Source organism: Hemitrygon akajei, chromosome 13 (genome assembly GCF_048418815.1).
Source record: "Hemitrygon akajei chromosome 13, sHemAka1.3, whole genome shotgun sequence".
Lineage (NCBI taxonomy): Eukaryota > Metazoa > Chordata > Chondrichthyes > Myliobatiformes > Dasyatidae > Hemitrygon > Hemitrygon akajei.
In genome coordinates this window covers 7,399,486-7,423,515 of record NC_133136.1, presented here as the reverse complement: position 1 = coordinate 7,423,515, position 24,030 = coordinate 7,399,486, and the positions used below count along the sequence as shown (strand labels likewise).

The following is a 24,030-nucleotide window of genomic DNA, read 5'->3' as shown; positions in this document are numbered from 1 at the left end:
GACCAGGTACGTGCTCTGGTTTCCTCCCACATTCCTAGGCTATAGCTCTCTATACGTTTCCTATTCATGCATCTATCCAAACTTCTCTTAACTTTTGAAATCAAATGCACATCCACCAATTGCACTGACAGCTCACTCCACACTCTCAGCACCCAATGAGTGTAGAAGTTCCCCCTCAGATTCCTCTTAAACATTTTACCTTTCACTCTTAACCTATGATCTCCAGTTCTACTCTCACCCACCCTCAGTAGAGAAGATCTGTTTGCATTTACACTATTCATACCATTCATAATTTTGTACACCTCTATCAAGTCTTCCCTCATTCATCTATGTTCCAGGAAATGAAGTCCTAACCTGTTCAACATTTCCCTATATGTCCTCAAGTTCCAGCAACATCCTTGTAACTGTGGAAACAAAACACATAATCTTTCCACCCATGCCCAAGGGAGCATCATAACTGATAGGTTTACTTTCCACTCAGAGTGAATACTGCTGCTTTGGCAAGTTGCAAATATCCATTCCTGAAATCACAAATGCTTTTGCACTCTGCGTAATGGACTGGAAAAGGCCCCCTCTCCAAACATTGTGGGACTATTATTGTCTTAATTCTGCAATTTCAGGTGACCCTCTCCACTGAAGTGTTTGATGGCTTTTTTCAGGAAATTAACCGGTAGCATACAAAGCATTTCAGCACCTCAGGGAACTACTTAGCTCCTGAGGCACCAATCTTCCTGTCAGGGCTTTGTTCAAAGTCCTGGCTCCATCAGTACTTTCCCAGATCATATTAGAGGTTTACTAATAGAACTAAATTAAGCATAGTAAATTTTGTGCAAAAATATAACTCCCTATACTGTATTTCTAAATCAACAGAAGATCTCAAGGACTTCTCAACTCATGTCCTCAGTATTATTTACTTATTTATTTATGATATTTGCACTGTTTGTCTTCTTTTGCAGATTGGTAGTTTATCTGTCTTTGTGTGTAGTTTTTCATTGATTGTATTATGTTTCTTGTTCTACCGTGAATGCCCATAAGAAAATGAGTCTCAGGGTAGTATACTGTGATATAAACGTACTTCAATAAAAAAATTACTATGAACTTTGAATTTTGAAGAGACTCAAACAATTTTTAAACATAAATCAATTTATAGGGTGGTTAAGAATTCATATGGTGTGTAGGCCTTCATTTGTCAGGGGATTGAGTTTAAAAGCTGTGAGGTAATGGTGCGGCTCTATAAAACTCTGGTTAGACCACACTTGGAATATTGTGTTAAGTTTTGGTCACCTTATTAGAGGAAGGATGTGGAAGCTTTCGAGAGGGTGCAAAGGAGACTTACCAGGATGCTGCCTGGATTAGTGAGCACCTCTTATGAGGATAGGTTGAGTGAGCTGGGGCATTTTTCCTTGGAGTGAAAGAAGATGAGAGGGGACTTTCTAGGTAATAAGAGCCATACATCAAATAGACAGTCAGAGAGCTTTTTTCCCAGGGTAAAAATGGCTAGTACCAGAAGACATATTTTTAAGGTGTTGGAGGAAAGTATAGAGAGGATATCAGAGGTAGTCTTGTTTTACACAGAATGATGGGTGCGTAGAATGCCCTGTCAGGGGTGGTGGTAGAGACAGATACAATAGGGGCGTTTAAAAAACTCTTAGATCGGCAGATGAATGATAGAAAACTGGAGGTCTATGTAGGAGGGAAAAGTTAGATTGTTTTCAGAGTAGGTTAAAAGTTTGGCACAACATAGTGGGCTGAAGAGCCTGTACCATGATGTTCGATGTCCAATTGCAATGTTGCATTACTTGTGACTGCATACGCATTATCCATTGCTCATTAATATTACATACAGGCGCAGGATATAAAAGCAAAAAAATATCATAATTCATGGTCAAAGACAAACACCAAAGTAAAATTTACTATCAAAGTACATATATGTTATCATATACTATCTTAGCAGGTCAGGCTCTATGACGGGTAGTCAAAACTCTTTCCTCCCACTGATGCTGACCAGCCCACTGTTAGTGACTTGACATCACAGAAACTCACTACATTCCTTTTCCTCCTTGTACCATATCAGATCGACTGCAAGAATACGGCTGATCACGTGGTACATCGATTGAGCCTCTTACGCACTGAGGGCTCTCTCACAAAAGGGTCATAGATGGGAAAATCTACACATTCCCCGGGATCTTATGCTTTGTTATTCTCAGAAGACAACATGTATAGATGAGATACTAATGTCACACACTGGGACACAGCAGGAAAAAATACAGTGCTTTCAGGGAAAGAACATCACTAAAGCAGCTGTCCTCCTCTTCTGCCACGTTGAAGTCACTCACCTCATATTCTGTCTAGGCAGCCTCCAGCCTGATGGTGTGAACATGAATTTCTCCAATTTCAGCCAATTTTCACCTCCCCCTTCCCTCTTCTTTAATTCCCCACTCTGGTCTCCTACCCCATCTCCTCACCTGTCTCTTGCCTCCCTCACTTTCTCCTCCTCCTCCCTGACCAGATTCCTTATTCTCCAGCCCTTTACCTTTTCCGCCTTTCACCTCCCAGCTTCTTACTTCATTCTCCCCTCCGCCATCCACCCACATTTCCCATCACCTGGTCTCACCTCTCACCTGCCAATTGGGACTCCTCTCCCTCCCCCCCACCTTCTTAATCTCACTTCTTTCCCCTTCCTTTGCAGTCCTGATGAAGGGCTTTGGCCTGAAACTTCAACTGTTTATTTCCCTCCATAGGTGTTGCCTGATCTGCTGAGATCTTCCAGCATTTTTGTGTGTGTTGCTCAAGAGTTCCAGCACCGCAGAACCACTTGTGTTTATGTAGACAAACCCTGCCGTTTGATGCCCCCAGTAATGTCTACCACAATGTGCACAGCTCCAATATCAACCTCACCAAATACCTCAGGACTCTAAACATGAGGGCAGCACAGCAACTTAGTGCTTAGCACAGCAATTTACAGGACCAGCAATCCAGGTTCAATTCCCACCACAGCCTGTAAGGAGTTTGTATGTTCTCCCCGTGACCTCATGGGTTTTTCCCAGGAGCTCCAGTTTCCTCCCAGATATGGATTAGTAGGTTAATTGCTCATTGTACATGGTCCCGTGATTGGGCTAGGATTAAATCAGGGTAGTGCTGGGCAGTGCGGCTCAAAGGGCCGAAAGTTCCTATTCTGCACCTTCTCTCAATAAAATAAAATAAGAATAATAATGATCACAAGAGATGCAACCCATGATTCTGCGAGATTATGGGCAATAATAAAACCTACAGTTATTTTCTAAATAAAGATTTTTTTCTTTGATTTTTATTTTTGGGTTTCAGCCCAAAACGTCGACTGTACTTTCTTCGATACATGCTGAGTTCCTCCAGCATTTTGTGTGTGTTTCTTGGATTTCCAACATCTGCAGATTTTCTCTTGTTTGTGGCAAATAATGTTAGTCTTTAATCCATGACTTGATTTTTCATTCCAAAATCTAATGTTGGAGTGGATAAAGCTGTTTCTAAAATGTTGCATGTGTGTCTTCAGGCTCCTGTACCTCCTCTCTGTTGGTAGTAATGAGAAGAGAGCATATCCTGTGCTTAAAATAAGATAATCAACAGGCAATCTCCAGTCTGCTGAACATTTTGCAGGTGAAAATTGGGTAAAGACATGATCATAATTGCTTGTGAGACCATAATATTACCAGGCTCACTGATGTAGGAGAGATGAGGGGTGAAACCTTAACCTGGCAGGAATCAGCACCTCCAAAGGAAATAGGAGAAACCATGATTAAGAAGAAAAGAAAATTCTGAGAGATTGTCTTGACTCATGTCAAGTCCACAAGTGTTACACATTCTGGCAAATGGTTTTTACATTAATATGTTTTCTCGTGCCTCATTAATAAAAGTCAATGGCACCGTGTGACTGTACTATTTTTAACCCATGTTTCTCGACAATACCAGTGTTATCTCACTGACCCAGAACACCTGTTCCAAACCGAGCCAGGCAGGCATGAATGCTCCGTCCATTTCACTTTGGCTCTGAAAACAATCAAATGAGGCATGAAGCCATCTATCTGAAGCCATGGCATTAACCTTGTTTAATTCAAAATTCGAAGTAAATTTATTATCAAAGGTCACCATATACAGTCCTCAGATTCATTTTCTTTTGGGCATTCACAGTAAATACAAGAAACACAATAGAATCAAGGAAGGACTTTGCTTGACAAGACAGAATACAAACAGTATGAAAAGAAAATCCACTAACTGTGTAAACACAAAAAGGAGACAATATAATAATAAATAAATAAGCAATAAATATCAAGACATGAGATGAAGAGTCCTTGAACAACCTTGAAACCATAGGTTGTGGGAACAGTTCAGTGATAGGGTGAGTGAGGTTCAGATTCAGATTCAGATTCAGTTTATTGTCATTTAGAAACCACAAATGCAATGCAATTAAAAAATGAGACAATGTTCCCCCAGAATGATATCACAAAAGCACATGACAAAACAGACTACACCAGAAAATCCACGTAACGTTTGGCAATCCCCAATCCAGAGTCCGGAGAGGTTGCTGCGTATTAATATCGCGCTACCGCCTAGCGCATTCCCTGCAAAGGAGCTCCAAATCCACCAGACAAAAACAAGACCAAAAACTAAAGCTACAAGACCTGCACAAAACCGCATAATTACAACATATATAATTACAACAGTGCAAACAATAGCATAATTGATTAAAAAAAACAGACTATGGGCACAGTGAAAAGAGTCCAAGATGTTAAAGGACTGTAAGTTCAAAAGGTTGAGGGCAGTTTGCTTGGTAGATGTCTATCACTGTCTGTTCAACTTTCCTTTGTTCTAACAACTGTTAATAAGGCAATCATGAAACAATGTTTTGTGCCTCTTTCCTGACTTCTGAAAGAACCTTGGACCTAAGACTCTTCAAAATTGCACTACTGTCATGGATGTGCTATGTGATTAACACTATTTTATAATATCTATTACTATACAAGATCATAAGTGAAATGGCCCTAGAATATGTTAGATTTGTCTTCATTGCGGAATTATAATTTATGTGTTACAACAGTGGTCCACAACCTCTGGGCCGCGGACCGATACCGGGCCACAAAGCATGCAGGAGTGCAGGGTAGCCAGATGCACCCAGCACATCTTTAAGAAAAAAGCCTCTGATCTAGGCCAACATTTACGTGCCGGGTGGCACCTAATTAATTGGCTTGTTTATTTCGGCTTTTTTCTTAAAGATGTGCCGGGTGCGTCCAGCTACCGCTGCACCCCTGCATGATTTGCAGCCCAGTATCAGTCCGCGGCCCGGAGGTTGGGGACCACTGTGTTACAATTCAGTTTTATCAGCAGAAACAGATACAGGACAATGAATGTCCCAAATTCAAAATCTTTATTAAAAATAGCAATCTAAGAAATTTTACTCCGGGTATAGGAGTGGAAGGAAGACAAGAGATTGTGCATCCTTGCATGAGGATACGAAGATTACCAGCACAGGCAAAGGTTTTTCAACCCATCTGGGAATATTGTGCTCAATTCTGGTTGCCTCATTATAGGAAGAATGTGGAAACTTCAGAGGGGGTGCAGAGAAGATTTACCAAGATGTTGCCTGGTTTAGACAGCATGTCTTGTGAGAAAAAGTTGAGTATGCTAGAGCATTTTCTCTATAGAGTGAAGAAGAATGAGAGGTGAAATGATAGAGATGAATACGTGTTGATAAGAGGGATAGATCGAGTGGACAGCTAAAGACTTTTCCCAGGGCATAAATGACTAATATGAGGGGGCATAATTTTAAGACAATTGGAGGGAAGAATAGGGGGAATGTTAGAGGTAGGTTTTTTTACACAGAGTTTTGGGTACATGAAACACCCTGCTGGAGGTGGTGGTAGAAGTAGGGGCATCTAAGAAACACATGGATGTTAGTAAAATGGAGGGTTATGTGAGAGGGAAGGGTTAGATTGATCTTGAAGTAGGTTAAAAGGTCAGCACAAGATTGTGGGCTGAAGGGCCTGTATTGCATTGTAATGTACAAGGTACAATGTAAATTTATTACCAAAGTACACATATGTCACCATATACAGCCCTGAGATTCATTTTCTTGTGGTCATACTCGATATATCCATAATAGAATAATAACCATAACAGCATCAATGTTCTACATTCTATATGATTTTTCATTACCCATTGCTTCCATTAATTATCTTTTCTTTTAAAAAAGCATTTTCAGCACCTCTATCATTGGATGAGACAAAGGCTTCTAAGCTTCAACATGTCTGTAAATAAGGACTATCTCTTTGGAGCAAAGGAGGATGAGAGGAGATTTGATAGAGGTTTACAAGATGGAGTAGACAGCCAGCACTATTTTCCCAATGTGGCCCTGGCCAATAATATCCATTTAAAGAGACTGGAGGAAAGTTTTGGGAAAATGTCAGTGTTAAGTTTTTTACACAGAAAGTGGTGAGTTCCTGGAATACACTTTCAGGAGTGGTGGTGAGTGAGTGAATGAGTGAAGCCTCCAACAGTCAGGAATGACCGTGGAGTTTACATCCTAGCTGTCTAGATACGCAAGCCTAGGAAGTATGATATAGATAACATTGCTCATGTAGCAGGCTCCCCCTCTCCATGCATCTGATGAACCCAAAAGAACGACAGAGACCCGTACAGTTTGGTACCAGCAGCATCATAGGAATTGTCAGTCAGTGTTGAACTCAACGTACTTAAGCCGTCTTAAGATTATAAAACATTGGAGTGCCAAGAGATGGGTGTAAAGGAAAGGAGTGTTTTGGAATAGGGCAAGACCTGTTACAAATCATGGTATGTTATAGACTAGGTCTAAACAATTAACGATATTAATAGGATGGTAGAGGAGATGTTGCAAAGGCAACATTAATGGAATTATTAATGATAATGGATTATAAATTAAATTAGGATTAATAATTAAGTAGTTATGGAAATAGGTGATCATCTGTTAATGTTTATTAATAATTAGTTGAAGATGAATTGTTATTATTACGAACAAAACCTGTTCTACTTGGGGAGATGTAACCCTTGTGTTTTGTGATGTGCTGCAGTCCCAATAAACTGTGGGGATGTGTAAATCCAAGAGGTAATTCACTGATGTTCCCTATAATGGGTAATGAAATAGCGGAATATAGATTAATGAGGATTAAACATAGTATGCAATGATAGTAGGGGAATAGAGATTAATGAGGATTAAACATAGTATGTACTTATGTACGATATACATAATATGTGGTCTGGCCAACTTAACGCAAAAATAAGTCGGTTGTTCCAGGTTCTTTTCTCAGGAAATAGTTTAATGAAAATCTTGGTTTTGGGAGCCAAGGATGAGGGTTTGGCCCCCTTTTTCCTGAAAATGGCTTTGCTCTAGAGAGGGATCTCACCTCTGCTCTTCGGTTTACAAGACCGATGCCTTGAATACTGGGCTACTAGGGCAACGGTTTAGACGTTCAACATTTTGTTTTCTCATCAACCGGCGATTGGGAAGAGAACAAGGAAGAAGGAGAAGTAGTTGACTGAGGCGACTTGGCCAATGGTGATGAACGGCTGTTTCACGGGCTGGCTGCCGATTCATGTTAAGATCATTGTGTTTGTTACTAAAAGTCAGAAGAGGAGTTGTGTGATTGGGCAGAAGGTAAGGCTTCGCTGATTGGAGGTGTGGAGAATGGGAACTAAAAGGAGGATTAGGATTGAAAAGACGAGAGCAAGGACTCCTCCTAGTTTGTTGGGGATAGAGCGTAGGATGGCATAGGCAAATAGGAAATATCACTCGGGTTTAATATGGGGTGGTGTGACGAGGGGGTTGGCTGGAATGAAATTTTCTGTGTCGCCTAAGAGGTTGGGCATGAAGAGAGCTAGGAGGGTGAGTAGGAGTAGAAGAATGAAGAAGCCTATGAGATCTTTGTATGTGTAGTAGGGATGGAATGGGATTTTGTCTATGTTGGATTGTTTGAACCTGCTTCATGAAGGAAGAGAAGGTGAATTATAGTTAGAGCTACAATTACAAAGGGAAAGAGGAAATGGAATGTAAAGAATCGGGTTAGTGTTGCGTTGTCGACTGAGAAGCCCCCTCAGATTCATTGGACTAGTATGTCTCCGATATAGGGAAGGGATGATAATAGGTTGGTGATGACAGTTGCTCCTCAGAAGGATATTTGTCCTCAGGGGAGGACATAACCTATGAAGGCGGTGGCTATAAGTAGTAGGAGGATGGCTACTCCAGTGTTTCAGGTTTCTTTGTTAAGGTAAGAGCCGTAGTAGAGTCCTCGAGCAATGTGGAGGTATACACAAATGAAGAACATGGAGGCACCATTGGCGTGGATGTTGCGAATTAGTCAGCCATAGTTTACGTCTCGACAGATATGTGCGACTGAGGAGAATGCTGATGAGATATCTGCGGTGTAGTGTATGGCTAGGAAGTGGCCTGTGAGAATTTGGATAATTAAACATAGGCCTAGTAGAGAGCCAAAGTTTCATCAGATGGGGATGTTGATTGGAGCTGGAAGATCAATTAGGGAGCTGTTGATAATTTTGAATAGAGGATGGGTTTTGCGGATGTTTGTGGCCATTAGTTAGTTCTTGTAGTTGAATAACAACAGTAGTTTTTTCAGATTAAAGGTCTTAGTTAAAGTCTAAGTAGGAATAATGACATATGTAATGTTGATTTTGATAGTAAGTTTTATTTTAGGTTTAGTAGCTGTAGCATCAAATCCTTCTCCTTACTTTGCTGCATTAGGGTTAGTGGTTTCTGCTGGGGTAGGTTGTGGCTTGTTGGTTGGATATGGGAGTTCTTTTTTATCTTTAGTTCTGTTTTTGATTTATTTAGGCGGGATGATAGTTGTGTTTGCATATACAGTGGCGTTGGCCGCTGAGCCTTATCCTGAGTCCTGGGGGGTTTGATCTGTTTTAGTTTATGTAGTTGGGTATTTTGGCATTCTTTTTTGGGTGGGAGCAAATTTTGTGGTTGATTGAAGTTGAGGGGGTTGAGTGGGTGGTGAAGAGTCCATGGAAATAAGTATAGTTCGTGGTGATTTTAGTGGAGTGGCGTTGTTATATTCTTGGGGAGGTGGAATGTTAGTTTTGCAGGGTTGAATGTTGTTTTTAACTTTGTTTGTGGTGTTGGAGTTAACACGAAGGGTGTCTTGGGGGGCTTTGCATACAGTTTAGTAGAATAGGGTAAGTGCGATTGATAAGGCGAGAGTTAGAAGGAATAGAATTATATATGTTTTAATGAATGCTTGAGAAGAGGTTGATAGTTCAATTATTGATGTTTGTTGAATGATTGGGCTTTTTGGGCCGATTTTTTCATTTCATGAGAGGTCAGTTATTTGGGTTGAGATGGTTTGGGCTCAGGATAGGTTAAGTTTTGGTAAGAGTCAGTGAATAATTGGAGGGAAATAGCCTAGTATATTAGAAAAGTTGTGGGTGGATAAGTTAGGGTGGATTTTGAGTTGGGTGGAGGTCAGGCTGGCTATTTCTAAAGCTAATGTAAAGCCTAGGATAGTTACTAAGAGGGCAGAAAGCTTTAGGAGTGGGCTTATTGTTATGATTTGTGTTTTTGTGGGTGATATGTTGGAGGTAATGATTAGGCTGGCTACGATACTTCCATAGGCAAGACATTTAATTGGGTTAATAAGCAGGGGGTTATTTTCATTGATCGGTGAGAGGGGTGGGAACCATGGGTGCTTTATAAATGAGAAGAACACTAGGCATAAGCTATAAATAGCGGTAAAGGATGTAAATAATAGGGTCAAGGTTAGGGCTCAGGCGTTTAGGTATGATGTGTTTATTGCTTCAATGATAGCATCTTTTGAGAAGAATCCCGATAAGAAGGGTATACCAGTAAGGGCTAGGCTGCCGACTGTGAGGGATGAGGAGGTAAAGGGAAGGAGTTTGTGTATACCTCCTATTTTTCAGATGTCTTGTTCATTGTTGAGGCTGTGAATGATAGAGCCTGAACATAAGAATAATATTGCTTTGAAGAAAGCATGTGTGCAAATGTGTAGGAAGGCTAGTTGGGGTTGGTTAAGACCGATGGTGACTATTACAAGACCTAGTTGGCTGGATGTAGAGAAAGCGATAATTTTTTTGATGTCATTTTGGATTAGTGCACAAGTAGCTGTGAAGAGCGTGGTCAGTGCTCCTAAACATAAACAGAGTGATAGGATTAGTTGATTGTTTTGGATTAGGGGATGGAGGCGAATAAGTAAGAAGACTCCTGCAACAACCATGGTACTTGAGTGAAGTAGGGCAGAAACTGGTGTAGGACCCTCTATGGTGGCTTGGAGTCACGGGTGTAGGCCAAATTGAGCGGATTTTCCAGCTGCTGCTAGGACTAGACCTAGGAGGGGGAGAGTTAAATCTGCATTTTTTTTGAGAGGAAGAAGAGTTGTTGGATCTCTCATGAATTAAGATTTATGGCAAGTCATGCTATGGCCATAATTAGGCCGATGTCCCCAATACGATTGTAAATGACGGCTTGAAGGGTGGCTGTGTTTGCGTCAGCCCGGCTCAGTCATCAGCCGATAAGGAGAAATTATATAATACCTACGCCTTCTCAGCCAATGAATAGTTGGAAGAGGTTTTTGCTGTGATGAGAATAAGTATTGTAATTAAAAATAGGAGGAGATATTTAAAGAATTTATTGAGGTTAGGGTCTGAGTGCATGTATCATAGGGCAAATTCTAGGATAGACCAAGTGACATAGAGGGCCACGGGGGTGAAAATGATAGAGTAAGAATCAAATTTAAAGCTTATGTTAATGTCAATGGTTTCTAAGTTAATTCAATTTCAGTTGGTTGTAATGGATTCTAAACCCTGATCTAGGAAGATAAATAGGGGGATGAGGCTAATAAAGAAAGAGGTTTTTACGGCTGTTTTGACATGGGTTGAGGATCAGGTGTGGTTGAGGGGTATTTTGGTAGGAATTATGGATGAAATTAAAGGGTACAGGAGAATTAGGAAGATTAATAAGAATGATGTGTTGAAGATTAATGAGTTCATAGCTTTAGCATGGAGTTGCACCAAGAGTTTTTGGTTCCTAAGACCAATTAGGAATTATCTTTATCTATTATCTATTATCTTTCTAAAGCTTCAAGAAAACCATGGATTTGAACCATGGATGAGGGAAATTAGCAGTTTCCCTTGTCCCAGACCTTTCTTGGGTAATTAAAGAGAGTTTAACTTTTATTTTTAGAACCACAATCTAATTTTTTTTATTAAACTATAATTACAGGATGTTCAACTTTGGACTAATTCTGGTTTAGAGATAAGGAGGAGTGTTGGGATTAGGTGGAGATATATTAATGGGTGTTCTTGTGTGTGGGAAGGATTTATAAGAGCAAGGTGAGGGGGAAGAGGTCCTCGTTGTGTTATAATAAATATGTATAGGGAATAGGAAGTGGTTAATAGGACACCTAGTCCGGTAATAATAATAGTTCATTGAGACCATTTAAAAAGGGAAGAGATGATGAGAAGTTCGCCTATGAGGTTTGAGGAGGGAGGTAGAGCTAAGTTTGCTAAGTTGGCAAGGAATCATGAAGTTGCTATTAGTGGAAGAATGATTTGTATATCTCGGGTGAGAAGGAGGGTTCTGGTGTGTGTTCGTTTGTAGTTGGTGTTGGCTAAGCAGAAGAGGGCAGATGAGATAAGGCCGTGGGCGATTATTAGGGTGGTTGCTCCTGCGAAACTTCATGGTGTTTGAAAGAGGATGGCTGCCGCTACAAGGCCTATGTGACTTACTGATGAGTAAGCGATTAGGGATTTGAGGTCTGTTTGACATAAACAGGTGGAGCTTGTTATAATAATTCCTCAGAGGACTAAAATTAGGAATGGAAAGGCTATTTCTTTTGTTAGGGGGTTGAGGATGGGGATGATTTGTATTATTCCATATCCTCCTAGTTTTAGTAGGACTGCAGCTAGAATTATACAGCCAGCAATGGGGGCTTCTACGTGGGCTTTAGGTAGTCAGAGGTGTGCTCCGTAAAGGGGTATTTTTACTAGGAAGGCAATTAGGCATGCAGCTCATCAGAATTTGTTTGCCCATGAGTTAAGGTTTAGGAGTTGGGGGAATTGAAGGGTTAGTATTGAGAGTGAGCCGAGGTCATTTTGTAGGATGAGGAGAGCGATTAGAAGGGGCAGGAAGCCTACAAGTGTATAGAATAAGAAGTAAGTTCCTGCACTTAGTCATTCAGTTTGATTGCCTCAACGAGTAATAATAATGTGTTGGGATGAGAGTTGCTTCAAATATGATGTAAAATAGGATTATTTCGGTAGCACTGAAGGCTATGATTAGGAGGAATTGGAGGGTAATAAGGAGGTTAATGTAAATGTGTTGTTGGGTGTGTGGTTCATTGCTGAGGTGATTTTGGCTGGCGATTATTATCAGTGGGAGGAGTCAGCAAGTTAATACGAGTAGTGGAGATGATAGGGGGTCAACTCCTAAGTGAAAGTTGGAAAAGTCTCAGCCAATGTCCATGTTTCATTTGAATCAGTATAGGCTAGTGAATGCGATGAGAAGGCTGTGGGTGATGGAGGTAGTTCATAGTCATTTTTTAGGGGTAAGTCATGAGATTGGGTAGAGTATGATTGTAGGGATGATGATTTTTAACATTGCAGAAGGTTGAGGTTTTTTAATGTGTCTGAGCCGTGGGTGCGAGCGGTAGCTACTAGTAGGGCTAGGCCTGAGCTTGCTTCACAAGCTGAAAATGTTAGTAAGATTATGGGTGTGAGGGAGCAAGCGGAGGAAGCTATTGTTATTGACCAAAGAGAAATAGCAATAAATAAGGATAATATTATAACTTTGAGGCAAATAAGAGCTGATAAAATATGGGATTGGTTTAGGGCTAGGCCTATAAGGCTTAGGGCAAAGGCAGAGGAGAATGTGAAGTGGACGGGGGACATAAGATACTTATGGGTTTTCACCATAATTAATTGAGCCGAAATCAATGGTCTTAATTTTGGACTAAGTAACTATTCTGCTCATTCTAAGCCCCCTTGAAGTCATTCGTAGACTAGGCCTAAGGTTGGGAGTAGTAAGATGGTTGTTGCCCATAAAGAGGTTATAAGGGGGGAATTGAGTTGATCTCCTCAAGGTAATGGTAAGAGGAGGGCAATTTCTAGGTCAAATAGAAGGAAGAGGATGGCGACTAGGAAAAAGCGGAGTGAGAAGGGTAAGCGTGCGGTTCCCAGCGGGTCAAAGCCACACTCGTATGGGGATATTTTTTCGTTGTCGGGGTTGAGCGTGGGTAATCAAAAGGCTAATATTGCCAAGATTAGGGAAATGAGGGCTGTAAGGGCGACAATAAATGTGATGATGTTCATTACTTTTCCTTGGATTTTAACCAAGATTAAATGATTGGAAGTCACTTGTACTAGTCTTTATACTAGAAAAGTAATTGTTAGGAACCTCATCAGTAGATTGAAATGTAAAGGAATAGTCAAACTACGTCGACGAAATGTCAGTATCATACGGCGGCTTCGAAGCCAAAATGGTGTTGGGATGTAAAGTGGTATTGGATTTGTCGTAGGAGGCAGACTAGTAGGAATGAGGAACCAATAATTACATGGAGGCCATGGAAGCCTGTGGCAATGAAGAAAGTGGTTCCGTAGATACCATCAGCAATAGTGAAGGGGGCTTCATAGTATTCCATAGCTTGGAGTGCAGTGAAATAAGGTCCCAAAATAATTGTAAGGGTAAGAGCTTGGATGACTTCTTTTGGGTTTCCTTCTATAATGCTGTGATGGCCTCAGGTGACTGTTACTCCAGAGGCAAGGAGAACAGCGGTATTGAGAAGGGGAACTTTGAAGGGATCCAGTGCATGAATACCTGTGGGTGGTCAGCGACCACCGAGTTCGGGAGTTGGGGTGAGACTTGAGTGCTAGAAGGTTCAGAAGAATCCAATAAAGAAGAAAACTTCTGATGTTTATAAATAGGATTATTCCGTATCGCAACCCCTTTTGAACGGGCTGGGTGTGGTGGCCTTGAAAGGTTCCTTCTCGAATAATGTCTCATCATCATTGAATTATAGTTAGGATAAAGAGTAGGAGGCCTAGATAAAGCAGGGATAGGGTGTGAAAGTGAAACCAGATGGCAAGGCCTGAGGAGGGCTGCTAGTGCTCCTGTGAGGGGTCATGGACTTGGGTCAACTATGTGGTATGCGTGTACTTGGTGGGCCATTAAACGTTTTCTTGTAGGTATAGACTTAAGGGAAGAACAAACACATAAGCTTGGATTATTGCTACAGCGACTTCTAAAATTGTAAGGAGAAATAAGATAAGTGAAGTAAGGAGTGCAATTGAAGGTATAATAGAGATTAGGACGAAAGCTGCGGTTGCAATTAGTTGTATTAGGAGATGACCTGCTGTAAGGTTGGCTGTTAATCAGACTCCTAGGGCCAAGGGTCGAATAAATGAACTAATAGTTTCGATGATAATGAGAATTGGAACTAAGGGAGTGGGTGTTCCTTCTGGTAGGAAGTGGCCTAGGGCCACTGTTGGTTGGTTGAGTATACCAATTAAGACTGTGGTTAGTCAGAGAGGAAGGGCAAATGCTATGCTTAGTGAGAGTTGGGTTGTAGGGGTGAATGTGTATGGAAGTAGTCCCAAGAGGTTGATGGTAATTAGGAATAGTATAAGTGCTGTGAGAATCGAGGCTCATTTATGTCCTCCAAAGTTTAGTGGCTGCATAAGTTGATAGGTGAATTGGTTAATGAACCATGTTTGTAGGGTAAGTAGGCGGTTATTTAATCATTGTTTAGATGGTGTGGGAAAAATAAATCAAGGGGTTATAATTGCTAAGGCGATAAGAAGGACCCGCAGTAATGATGGGCTTAGGAATTGGTCGAAGAAGTTTAGGCTTATGGTCAGTTTCAGGGGGTTGGTTGAGATTTTTGGGTACTTTTTGTGGTTGGGCTATTGTTGAATAGGTAGGATATTACTTTGCCTGGCATAATGGTTAGAAAAAATACTCATGCAAATAAGATTAGGAATCAAGGACTTGGGTTGAGTTGAGGCATGTCATTAAGGGTGGTTGGGAATCACCAATTTTTAGCTTAAAAGGCTAATGCTAGGCCCAGTTTAGCTTCTTAATGAAAGTTCTTCAAGTGTTAGTGAGGATCAGTTCTCGAAGTGTTCTAATGGAACTGCTTCAACTACAATGGGTATAAAGCTATGGTTGGCCCCACAGATTTTGGAGCATTGGCCATAGAAGATTCCTGGGCGAGAGATGATAAAAGCTGTTTGGTTTAGACGTCCTGGTACTGCATCAATTTTTACCCCTAATGCCGGAACTGTTCATGCATGAAGGACATCTTCTGCGGTTACTAGGACTCAGATTGGGGATTGTATAGGGACTACCATGCGATGGTCTGTTTCTAGGAGACGGAATTGTCCTGGGGAAAGATCTTCCGTTTGAATTATATAAGAGTCAAATTCTAGATTTTGATAGTCTGTATACTCATAACTTCAATATCATTGATGACCGAGGGCTTTAATTGTAATGTGAGGGTCATTAATTTTGTCTATTAAATAAAGAATGCGTAGGGATGGCAGGGCAATTAAAATTAGAATAATTGCTGGGACGATGGTTCAGACGATTTTGATTTCTTGGGAGTCTAAAATATATTTGTTAGTTAATTTGGTTGAAGCTGTTGCTACAATGACGTAAAGAACTAATGAGCTGATAAGAAACACGATAATAAGGGTATGATCATGCAAATGGAGTAGTTGTTCCATAACAGGGGAAGCTGCATCTTCAAAACTTAATTGTGACGGATGTGCCATGTTTGAGATTCGTGGGGCTTAAACCCACAATTTTACCCTGACAAGGCAATGTAATATTGTTTTACTAGAATCTCAAGAAAGTGACAGAGTGGTTATGTGGTTGGCTTGAAACCAATTAATGAGGGTTCAATTCCTTCCTTTCTTGTTTATTGATTTAATAAGGTTGTTGAACTTGGACGCATGCTGGTTCTTCATAGGTATAATAAGGTGGTGGACATCCATGTAGTCATTCTACATTTGAGTGGGGTAGTTTGATATATAGGATTTCGCGTTTTGATGTGAATGCCTCTCAGAGAATAAATATCATGATGATTACAGCTACTAATGAAATTAAAGAGCCGATAGATGAAATAATGTTTCAGAAGGTATAGGCGTCTGGGTAGTCTGAATATCGTCGTGGTATTCTGGCTAGACCTAGGAAGTGTTGTGGGAAGAATGTTATGTTTACTCCTACAAATATAACTAAAAATTGTGTTTTTGTTCAAGCAGAGTGCAGGGTGTAGCCTGTGATAAGTGGGAATCAATGAACGAAGCCAGCCATAATAGCGAATACTGCTCCTATTGACAGGACGTAATGGAAATGAGCTACAATGTAGTAGGTATCGTGGAGGACAATGTCTAGGGATGAGTTCGCTAAGACGATACCAGTTAGACCTCCAACAGTAAATAGGAAAATAAAACCTAAGGCTCAAAGGAGGGGCATTTCTCATTTAATAGATCCTGCTTTCGATTTTTTCCCTCGGGGTTTACTCCTGAAGCCTTCCCCGTGAGCAGGTACTGTATAGCCACAAGGTACCTGAGGTCCAAGATCAAAGTTTCCTTTCCCTAGATGAGCTGCCAACCACCGCTAATGAGCCTTATCTGCTCAAAGCGACTTATTTTAAGGTGGCAGTTAACTGCCTTTGTCTCTTCTCCTGTCAGCAGAAACAGTTCCACTGGGCTCAGTAGCTAAGCCACACGTGAAGGCCACAAGCTGGTCTTGGTTGTCAGAGGCTATTTGAGATGCACGACATTGGGAGAATTGAATAAGTAGTGTGAGTTTGTCCCCATTACCACCCCAGCTATAACAGCATTAAGGAACAAGGAGTGGTGGTAGAGGCTGATATATTAGGGATACTTTAGAAACTCTCCGATAGCCACATTGATGAAAGAAAAATTGAGAGTTATGTGCTGACACAGGAAATTCTCACCCTGCTGCAAAACTTGAGCAACACGCACAAACTGCTGGAAGAATTTGTCAAGTCAGGCAGCATCCATGGAAGGAAATAAAGTGTTGATACTTTGGGAAGGATCGCCACTGTTATTTCACCTCCTCTGATACTGCCTGACTTGCTAAGTTCCTCCAGCATTTTGTGTGGGTTATGGGATGTATGGAATGGAAGAGTTGAATTGATCATGGAGTAGGTTTAAGTTTAAAGTTGAAAGTACATTTATTATCAGAGTCTATCCTATATACAACCCTGAGATTCGTTTTCTTGCAGGCAGCTACAAAACAAAGAAAACAACAGAACCCTTTAAAAAAAAACCACACCATCAAATACAAAATGTGTGGGGGAAAAAAGAACAAATAAATCAAGCAATAGAAAAATAAACAAATAGCACACAGAACATGAACCACAGAATCCCCAAGTGTGAGCTCACAGCCATGTCAACTTTTCAGCTCTTAGATTCATCCCTCCCCCTCCTGTCTTCTCCTATCATTTTGGATCTCCCCCTCCCCCTCCCACTTTCAAATCTCTTACTATCTTTCCTTTCAGTTAGTCCTGCCGAAAGGTCTCGGCCCAAAACGTCGACAGTGCTTCTTCCTATAGATGCTGCCTGGCCTGCTGCGTTCCACCAGCATTTTGTGTGTGTTGCTTCAATGATTGCCGTCCTCATTCTTCTGAATTCCAGTGAGTACAGACCCAGAGTAATCAACTATGTGTCGATTTAAAGATCTCTTAAAAGTCCCTAATGTATCTGCCACTCCCACAACCCCAGGCACCCACCACTCTCTGTGTAAAAAATCTTGACCCTTGGAAATTTCCCCTCTCACCTTAAATGCATTTGTGATATTAAACATTTCAACCCTGGGAAAAGTATTAATTTGTGTTCAGTTAATATTTTGAGTAAAGTGAAAACCACGTTTTATTCCCTTTTTGACCTAGGCTATTTCACTGGAACATTACCTAATATCATCACAGAGTAATCGTTTCTCATGCCTGGTGTTGTGACATATTGGTTCTGCATACTTTGTGTTTTTTTGTACTGTTGTACAGAATCAGAATAAAATACTAGTAGTGCAGCCCAGAGCGGTTCTTCATGACTTATTTCACTTTTAGTATATACCTGATACTCTGCAAGATGACACTTGGGTTTTAGTGACTTGTTTAATGGCAAAAACTACATGTTGTGATTCTGAAGAAAATTTTAAATTTGTGCTTTGTTATTATTTCGCAAATTTCAAACAGATGGGGTTTGTTTACCTGGATTAATATATCTATCTGAGAATAGAGAGTACAGAGCAAATTCATTTTTATTTCAAGATATAGCACAGTAACAGCCCCTTCCGGCCTGATGTGCCACACTGCCCAATTCACCCATGTGACCAATTAACCTACTAACCCACCACCTAGGCCATGCTCTCTCACTGCTGCCATCAGAAAGGAGGTACAGGAGCCTCAGGGCCAATCTTCTCTCTATTTTTTTGCTCTGAGCAGGAAATCTTTACGCAGTCTGAAAATCGTGTGGCATTTTAAATGCTTTTTATTGTAATATGCATACTATGAATATTTAGAATGAAAATTCAAAATTCATTTAATTTTGATTTTATTTATTAATTGAACGGTACAAGTGAAATACAATACAACAAAGAAAATCTTCCACATTTCATAAATGTTTTCTCATCTGTCTTTTTTCCAGATATGCAACAACAAAAGCATTAGGCACAGTGAGAGGAAACAGTGCTCAGGACCAGGGTCAGAAACAGTTATTGCTCCTCAACCATCCGGCTCTTGAACCACAGGGAATAACTTCACTCAACTTCATTCACTGAAATGTTCCCACGTCGTATGGACTTACTTTCGAGGACTCTTCATCTCATGTTCTTGATACTTATTGCCTGTTTATTATTATAATTTCTTTAATTCTTGATGTTTGTATTGGCACAGTTTGTCATCATTTGCACACTGGTTGTTCATTCATCCTGTTGGTTGTGGCCTTTCATTGATTCATTAGTGACGGTGCATATCCACGTATAAATTTAAGAAAAACATACATGCGAGAGATGGCTTTAACTGAAGTATTTACCTTGCAGCGAGAGAGATAAGAACATACATACATAGACAACAGCACATGTGCAGACAACAGATCAATACACAGTGCTGGGGGGGAGTCATTGCTCTAAAAGAAATAGATCCATACATTATACTTCCTCCCCCTTTAGACTAATGTAACTTAAAATCGTATATGTACAAAACATTCAATTTCCCTTTCATAAACCCATATTCTAAATAAACATGCTTTCACAATAACATTCCATAACTAACTTCACATTTTAAAGTCTCAGTCTTTTAGGTGGCGCTCTGTTGCTTTCAGGATAGTGCCTCTGGACCTGTTGGTGGCATCAGGTTCGGTAGATGTCTTGCCTAAGACAATGCTCTCTGATGCTGGTGTCATGTTGCTGTCAGTGGCATGATTATCACTGAGAGGTATGTCCAGTGACTGTAATCTGTCCGTCTTTTTGGATGCAGTCGACTCAAGTGTGTTCTTTGGTTGATCATTCAGTAGCTGGTCCATATGATGTCTTCATGACTGATCTCCAACATCCATTGTGTACACCAGTGTAACTATTGTGTACCTATCCTACCAGGTGCTCATATGTCTTCTTGGTAATCATGCACAAGGACTTCCTATCCAATCTTGAAGCTCCTTTCTGCTTCACTGGGGAACTGACTGAACTGCATATTCTGCACTTCCCTCCACAGAACTGGCTTCAGAAGATTTATGTGAGATCTCAAATTCCTGTTCGTGAACAACTTTGTAGGTGTTCGATTTATCATCACACGAACAAAGTTCCAATACACAAAAAGGAAGTTGTCCACCTTGTGCTGAAGAGAAATGTCCTCCTTCTCCATCACTTTAATGGACTTCTGAATGGTTTGGACAAACCTTTAAGCTAACCCATTCATTACTGGGTGGTGAGGAGCTGACTGGAAATGTCTGATGCCATTTTTCTTCATCAATAGTTGGAACTCTTCTGACATGTATTGTGGTCCATTGTCACTCACAATTTGTTCTGGTAAGCCATTTCTGGTGAAGATAATCCTCAGAGAAGAGCAAACACGAGAAAATCTGCAGATGCTGGAAATTCAAACAACAACACACACAAAATGCTGGTGGAACACAGCAGGCCAGGCAGCATCTATAGGGAGAAGCGCTGTCAAGAGAAGAGAGTCTTTGCTGAGGTGGTTGCATTCATTGGTATGACCTCTGGCCACTTCGAATGAACATCCACAGCAATTAGGAACATGGAGTCTTTGAATGGCCCAACAAAGTCAATATGTACTCTTTGCCATGGCAAAATGGCCATTCCCATAGGTGTTTCATTGCCAATGGAGGTCCATTTTGAACCTTTTGACATCCCAAACAGCTTTTGGCCAAGTCCTCAATCTGTTTATCTATTCCTTTCTCAAACACCTTCTGATTAGCATTAAGCAGCTGTGACAGCCTCTAGTGAGTGCTACCATTTGGGCTGCAGTTGTCTGTTGATGTCACATTGAGAACTTTGATTGAGTGCCAGTCTAGTTGGAATTTTCTCAACCATTCACATCCAAAAGTGCTGGCCCTCCACTTTTCAAAACATAAAGCTCTAACTGTTGTGTTTGGCCTCCATTTGTCACAGTTTGCTTGTGGGAGGCATTTTTTTTTCTCCTGTGTAACTCTTTAGCATCACTGAGGTCTTGCCTAATGGTATCTTATAAAGCAGTCTGTTGTAGTCAGCCTCTGGAATTATGGACAAAGCTTACCCTGTATCCAGCTCCATTTTCAGTATTACGCTGGACACAGATGATTTTGTGATCTGCTTCAGTTACACTATACAGTTCTAGGCATGACAGCTCGCCTTTGTCAGACTCTATGTTGTCTGATTCTGTTTTACATTCGGTTACTTTATGTATTTGCTTAGTTGTGTGTTTGAGACTTTTCACTCAGTTGTGCTTTTTGCCTGCCTTGCACATTTTCTCTACATGATCTTGTCTGTGACACTTTCTGAAGACTTTTTCTTTGAACCAACAGTCACTTGCATCATGGGAGGATTTGCCACTTTGATAACATCTTTGGCTTTTTGCACCATTCAGGGACATTTTGTGCATTTCACATTATAAGCTTGTTTTCTCTAACTCTGCTTCATCCTTTGCTGCATTCTCTAATGTTATTGCAATGGTCAATGCCTGTTCTAAGGTTAGGTCTCTTTTGGACAGTAGCCTCTTTTGCGTGCTTTGACTAAGCATGCCACATATAAGCCTATCACTTAATACATCAGAAAGTCCATCTCTAAAGTCACAGTACTGGGAAAGTTTGTGCAGTTCTACAATGTATTCAGAAAGGCTTTCATCTTTTGAATGACCCCTTTTGTAAAATCTAAATCTCTCAGCTATTACCATTGGTTTAGGGCTCAAGTGATTATGTAAAATTGTAGTAATTTTGTTGAACGTCTTGTTTGCTGGCTTTGCAGGGGTTACTAGGTTGTTTAAGAGACTCTATGTTATTGGGGCCCTTAAGCTTAGAAGTGTAGGGGCTTTCTTTTGCTCTTCTACATTGTTTGCATTACAATACAGTTCAACCCTCTTTATACATGACTGCCAATATTTATTAGCGCTGTCAAATTCGTCAACTTTCCTGACTGATGCCATTGCATGTTATTTTCACTTTAAATTCAGTGCGTCTTTCACTGTTACTATGCACTGTACTCACGCCTTTGTTAGCGTCCGAGACGGCCTTCTCTGTACTGATTAATTCTTGCTGTTTTATCTCGTAATCGTGCCATAATTGTCGGTGCAACTTGTGGTATTTTCTGACATTCAGATTTGTACTAGTTGCCAATTTGTTTGATTTGTGCACAGCGACATATCAATTAAATAAAAACACACACGTGGGAGATGGCTTTAACTGGTGTATTCACCTTGCAGCAAGAGAGAGAGAACAATGTGCGTGTGTAGACAACAGATCAATATGTAGTGCTAGCAGGGGAGTGCCATTACTCTCAATGAAATGGATCCATACTTTACATACATTACAGATTCGATTGTGTCTCCTGTGTTTACTGTGATTGCCCACTAGAAAATGACCCTCAGGGTTGTATATGGTGACATGCATGTACTTTGATAGTAAATTTACTTTTAACTTTGAACCTGCACATTTTTGGGATGTGTGAGGAAACTGGAGCACCTAGAGGAAACACACATAGTCAGGAAGAGGGCATACAAACTCCTCACAGACAGTGCAGGAATCAAACTCGGGTCGCTGATGCTGTAATTGTGTTACACTAACCATTACGCCTCCATGACAACCCATTTACAAGAATGTTGGGGGTCTTAATATGATTTGAGTTATAGGGCAAGATTGAATAGGTTAGGACTTCATTCCTTGGAGCGTATGAGAGTGAGAGGAAATTTGATAGAGGTATATAAAATTATGAGGGTATAGATAGGGTGAATGCAAGCAGGCTTTCTCCATTAAGGATGGGTGAGACAAGAACTAGAGGTAATGGGTTAAAGGTGAAAGGTGAAACGTTTAAGATGAATATGAGGAGGAACTTCACTCAGAGGGTGGTGAGAGATGGAATGAGCTGCCAGAGGAAGTGCTGGATGTGGGTTTGATTCTAACATTCAAGTGAAGTTTGGATAGGAGAGATATGGAGCATTATAGTCCACGTGCAGCTTGATGGGACTAAGCAGAATCACAGTTCAGCACTGTGTATGTGGGCCGAAGAGCCTGTTTCTGTGCTGTAGTGTCCCATGACTCCGTAACAGATTCTGGCCAGACATCACTGTGAAACAACCTACAGACTGTAAGGAGGTTTGCACACCCTCAAGGTGTAACCAGATGGAAGCTCTGCTTTCTCTTGAGGGAATTCTGGAGAAAACAGGTGATCATGCTTTTTCAATCCTCCTTTGAAAATACAAATTTATGCCTTTGGACACAAATAGAAAGGTAATGCCTATGCCCAAAATAATAGTGAATGGTTCCTAAAATATAAATGAAGCTCCTGAAACATTTATGGACAAATTTTAGAGGCCACAGTTCAGAATTAAATTGTTGAATTACTGTGAACTAGATGGAATATCCTAGGACATTTATCAGGGCTATTTTATAGACATACTTCAATCAGCATTTTGCCATGTTTTTGAATAAATTACCGATAGTATTGATTATTGGAAATACAAATAAATAATGTATGGATCTTCAGAAAATCTGGGATAAAACTTCTCACAGAAGGCTCATTACAAAATGTATAGTCTTAGGTATGTACATATGTATTTATGTATATTAATTATGTAGGTATGTACATATGTATTTATGTATATTTACTATGTACCTATGTATTAATGTATATTAATTATGTATGTATGTATATTTATTTATATACATACCTATCTATTAATTTGGAAACACAGCGTATTAACATATGGCTCTGGCCAAACAAACCCATCCTGCCCACTTACACCCAAGTGACCAATTAAACTACTAACCAATAAGACCACAAAATATATCAGCAGAATTAGGCCATTTGGCACATCAATTCTGCTCTGCTATTCCATCATGGCTGATTTATTATCCCTCTCGATCCCATTCTTCTGCCTTCTCCCCAAAAAGTTTTGACCCTCTCGACTAATGAAGAACCTATCAACCTCTGCTTTAGATATACCCAATGACTAGGCCTCCACAGCTGCCTGTGGCAATGACTTCCACAGATTCACCACTCTCTGTCTGAAGAAATTCCTCCTCATGTCTGTCCTTGTATTTCTCTGGTCTTAGACTCCCCCACGTGAGGAATAATCCTCGCCGTATCCACTCTATCCAGGCCTTTCAATATTCAATAGGTTTCAGTGAGATCCCACCCTCATTCTTCTAAACTCCAGTGAGCCATGAAAAGCACTGCACTAAAACTGGCCCTTTGGCCAATCTAATCCATGCAGAACCATTTAAACTGGGTAGTCCCATTGACCTGCCATCCATACCCCT

General features: G+C 40.6%; 1 protein-coding gene and 2 pseudogenes across 1 annotated transcript in view; 1 reads left to right on the top strand and 2 right to left on the bottom strand.

Moving 5' to 3' along the window:
* Positions 1-24,030, bottom strand: part of dcc (DCC netrin 1 receptor) — a 1,312,938-nt gene that overhangs the window by 774,322 nt on the left and 514,586 nt on the right. The window lies entirely within an intron of this gene.
* LOC140737620 (NADH-ubiquinone oxidoreductase chain 6-like) lies at positions 8,671-9,192 on the top strand (annotated as a pseudogene).
* On the bottom strand, positions 14,153-15,046 carry LOC140738130 (ATP synthase subunit a-like; annotated as a pseudogene).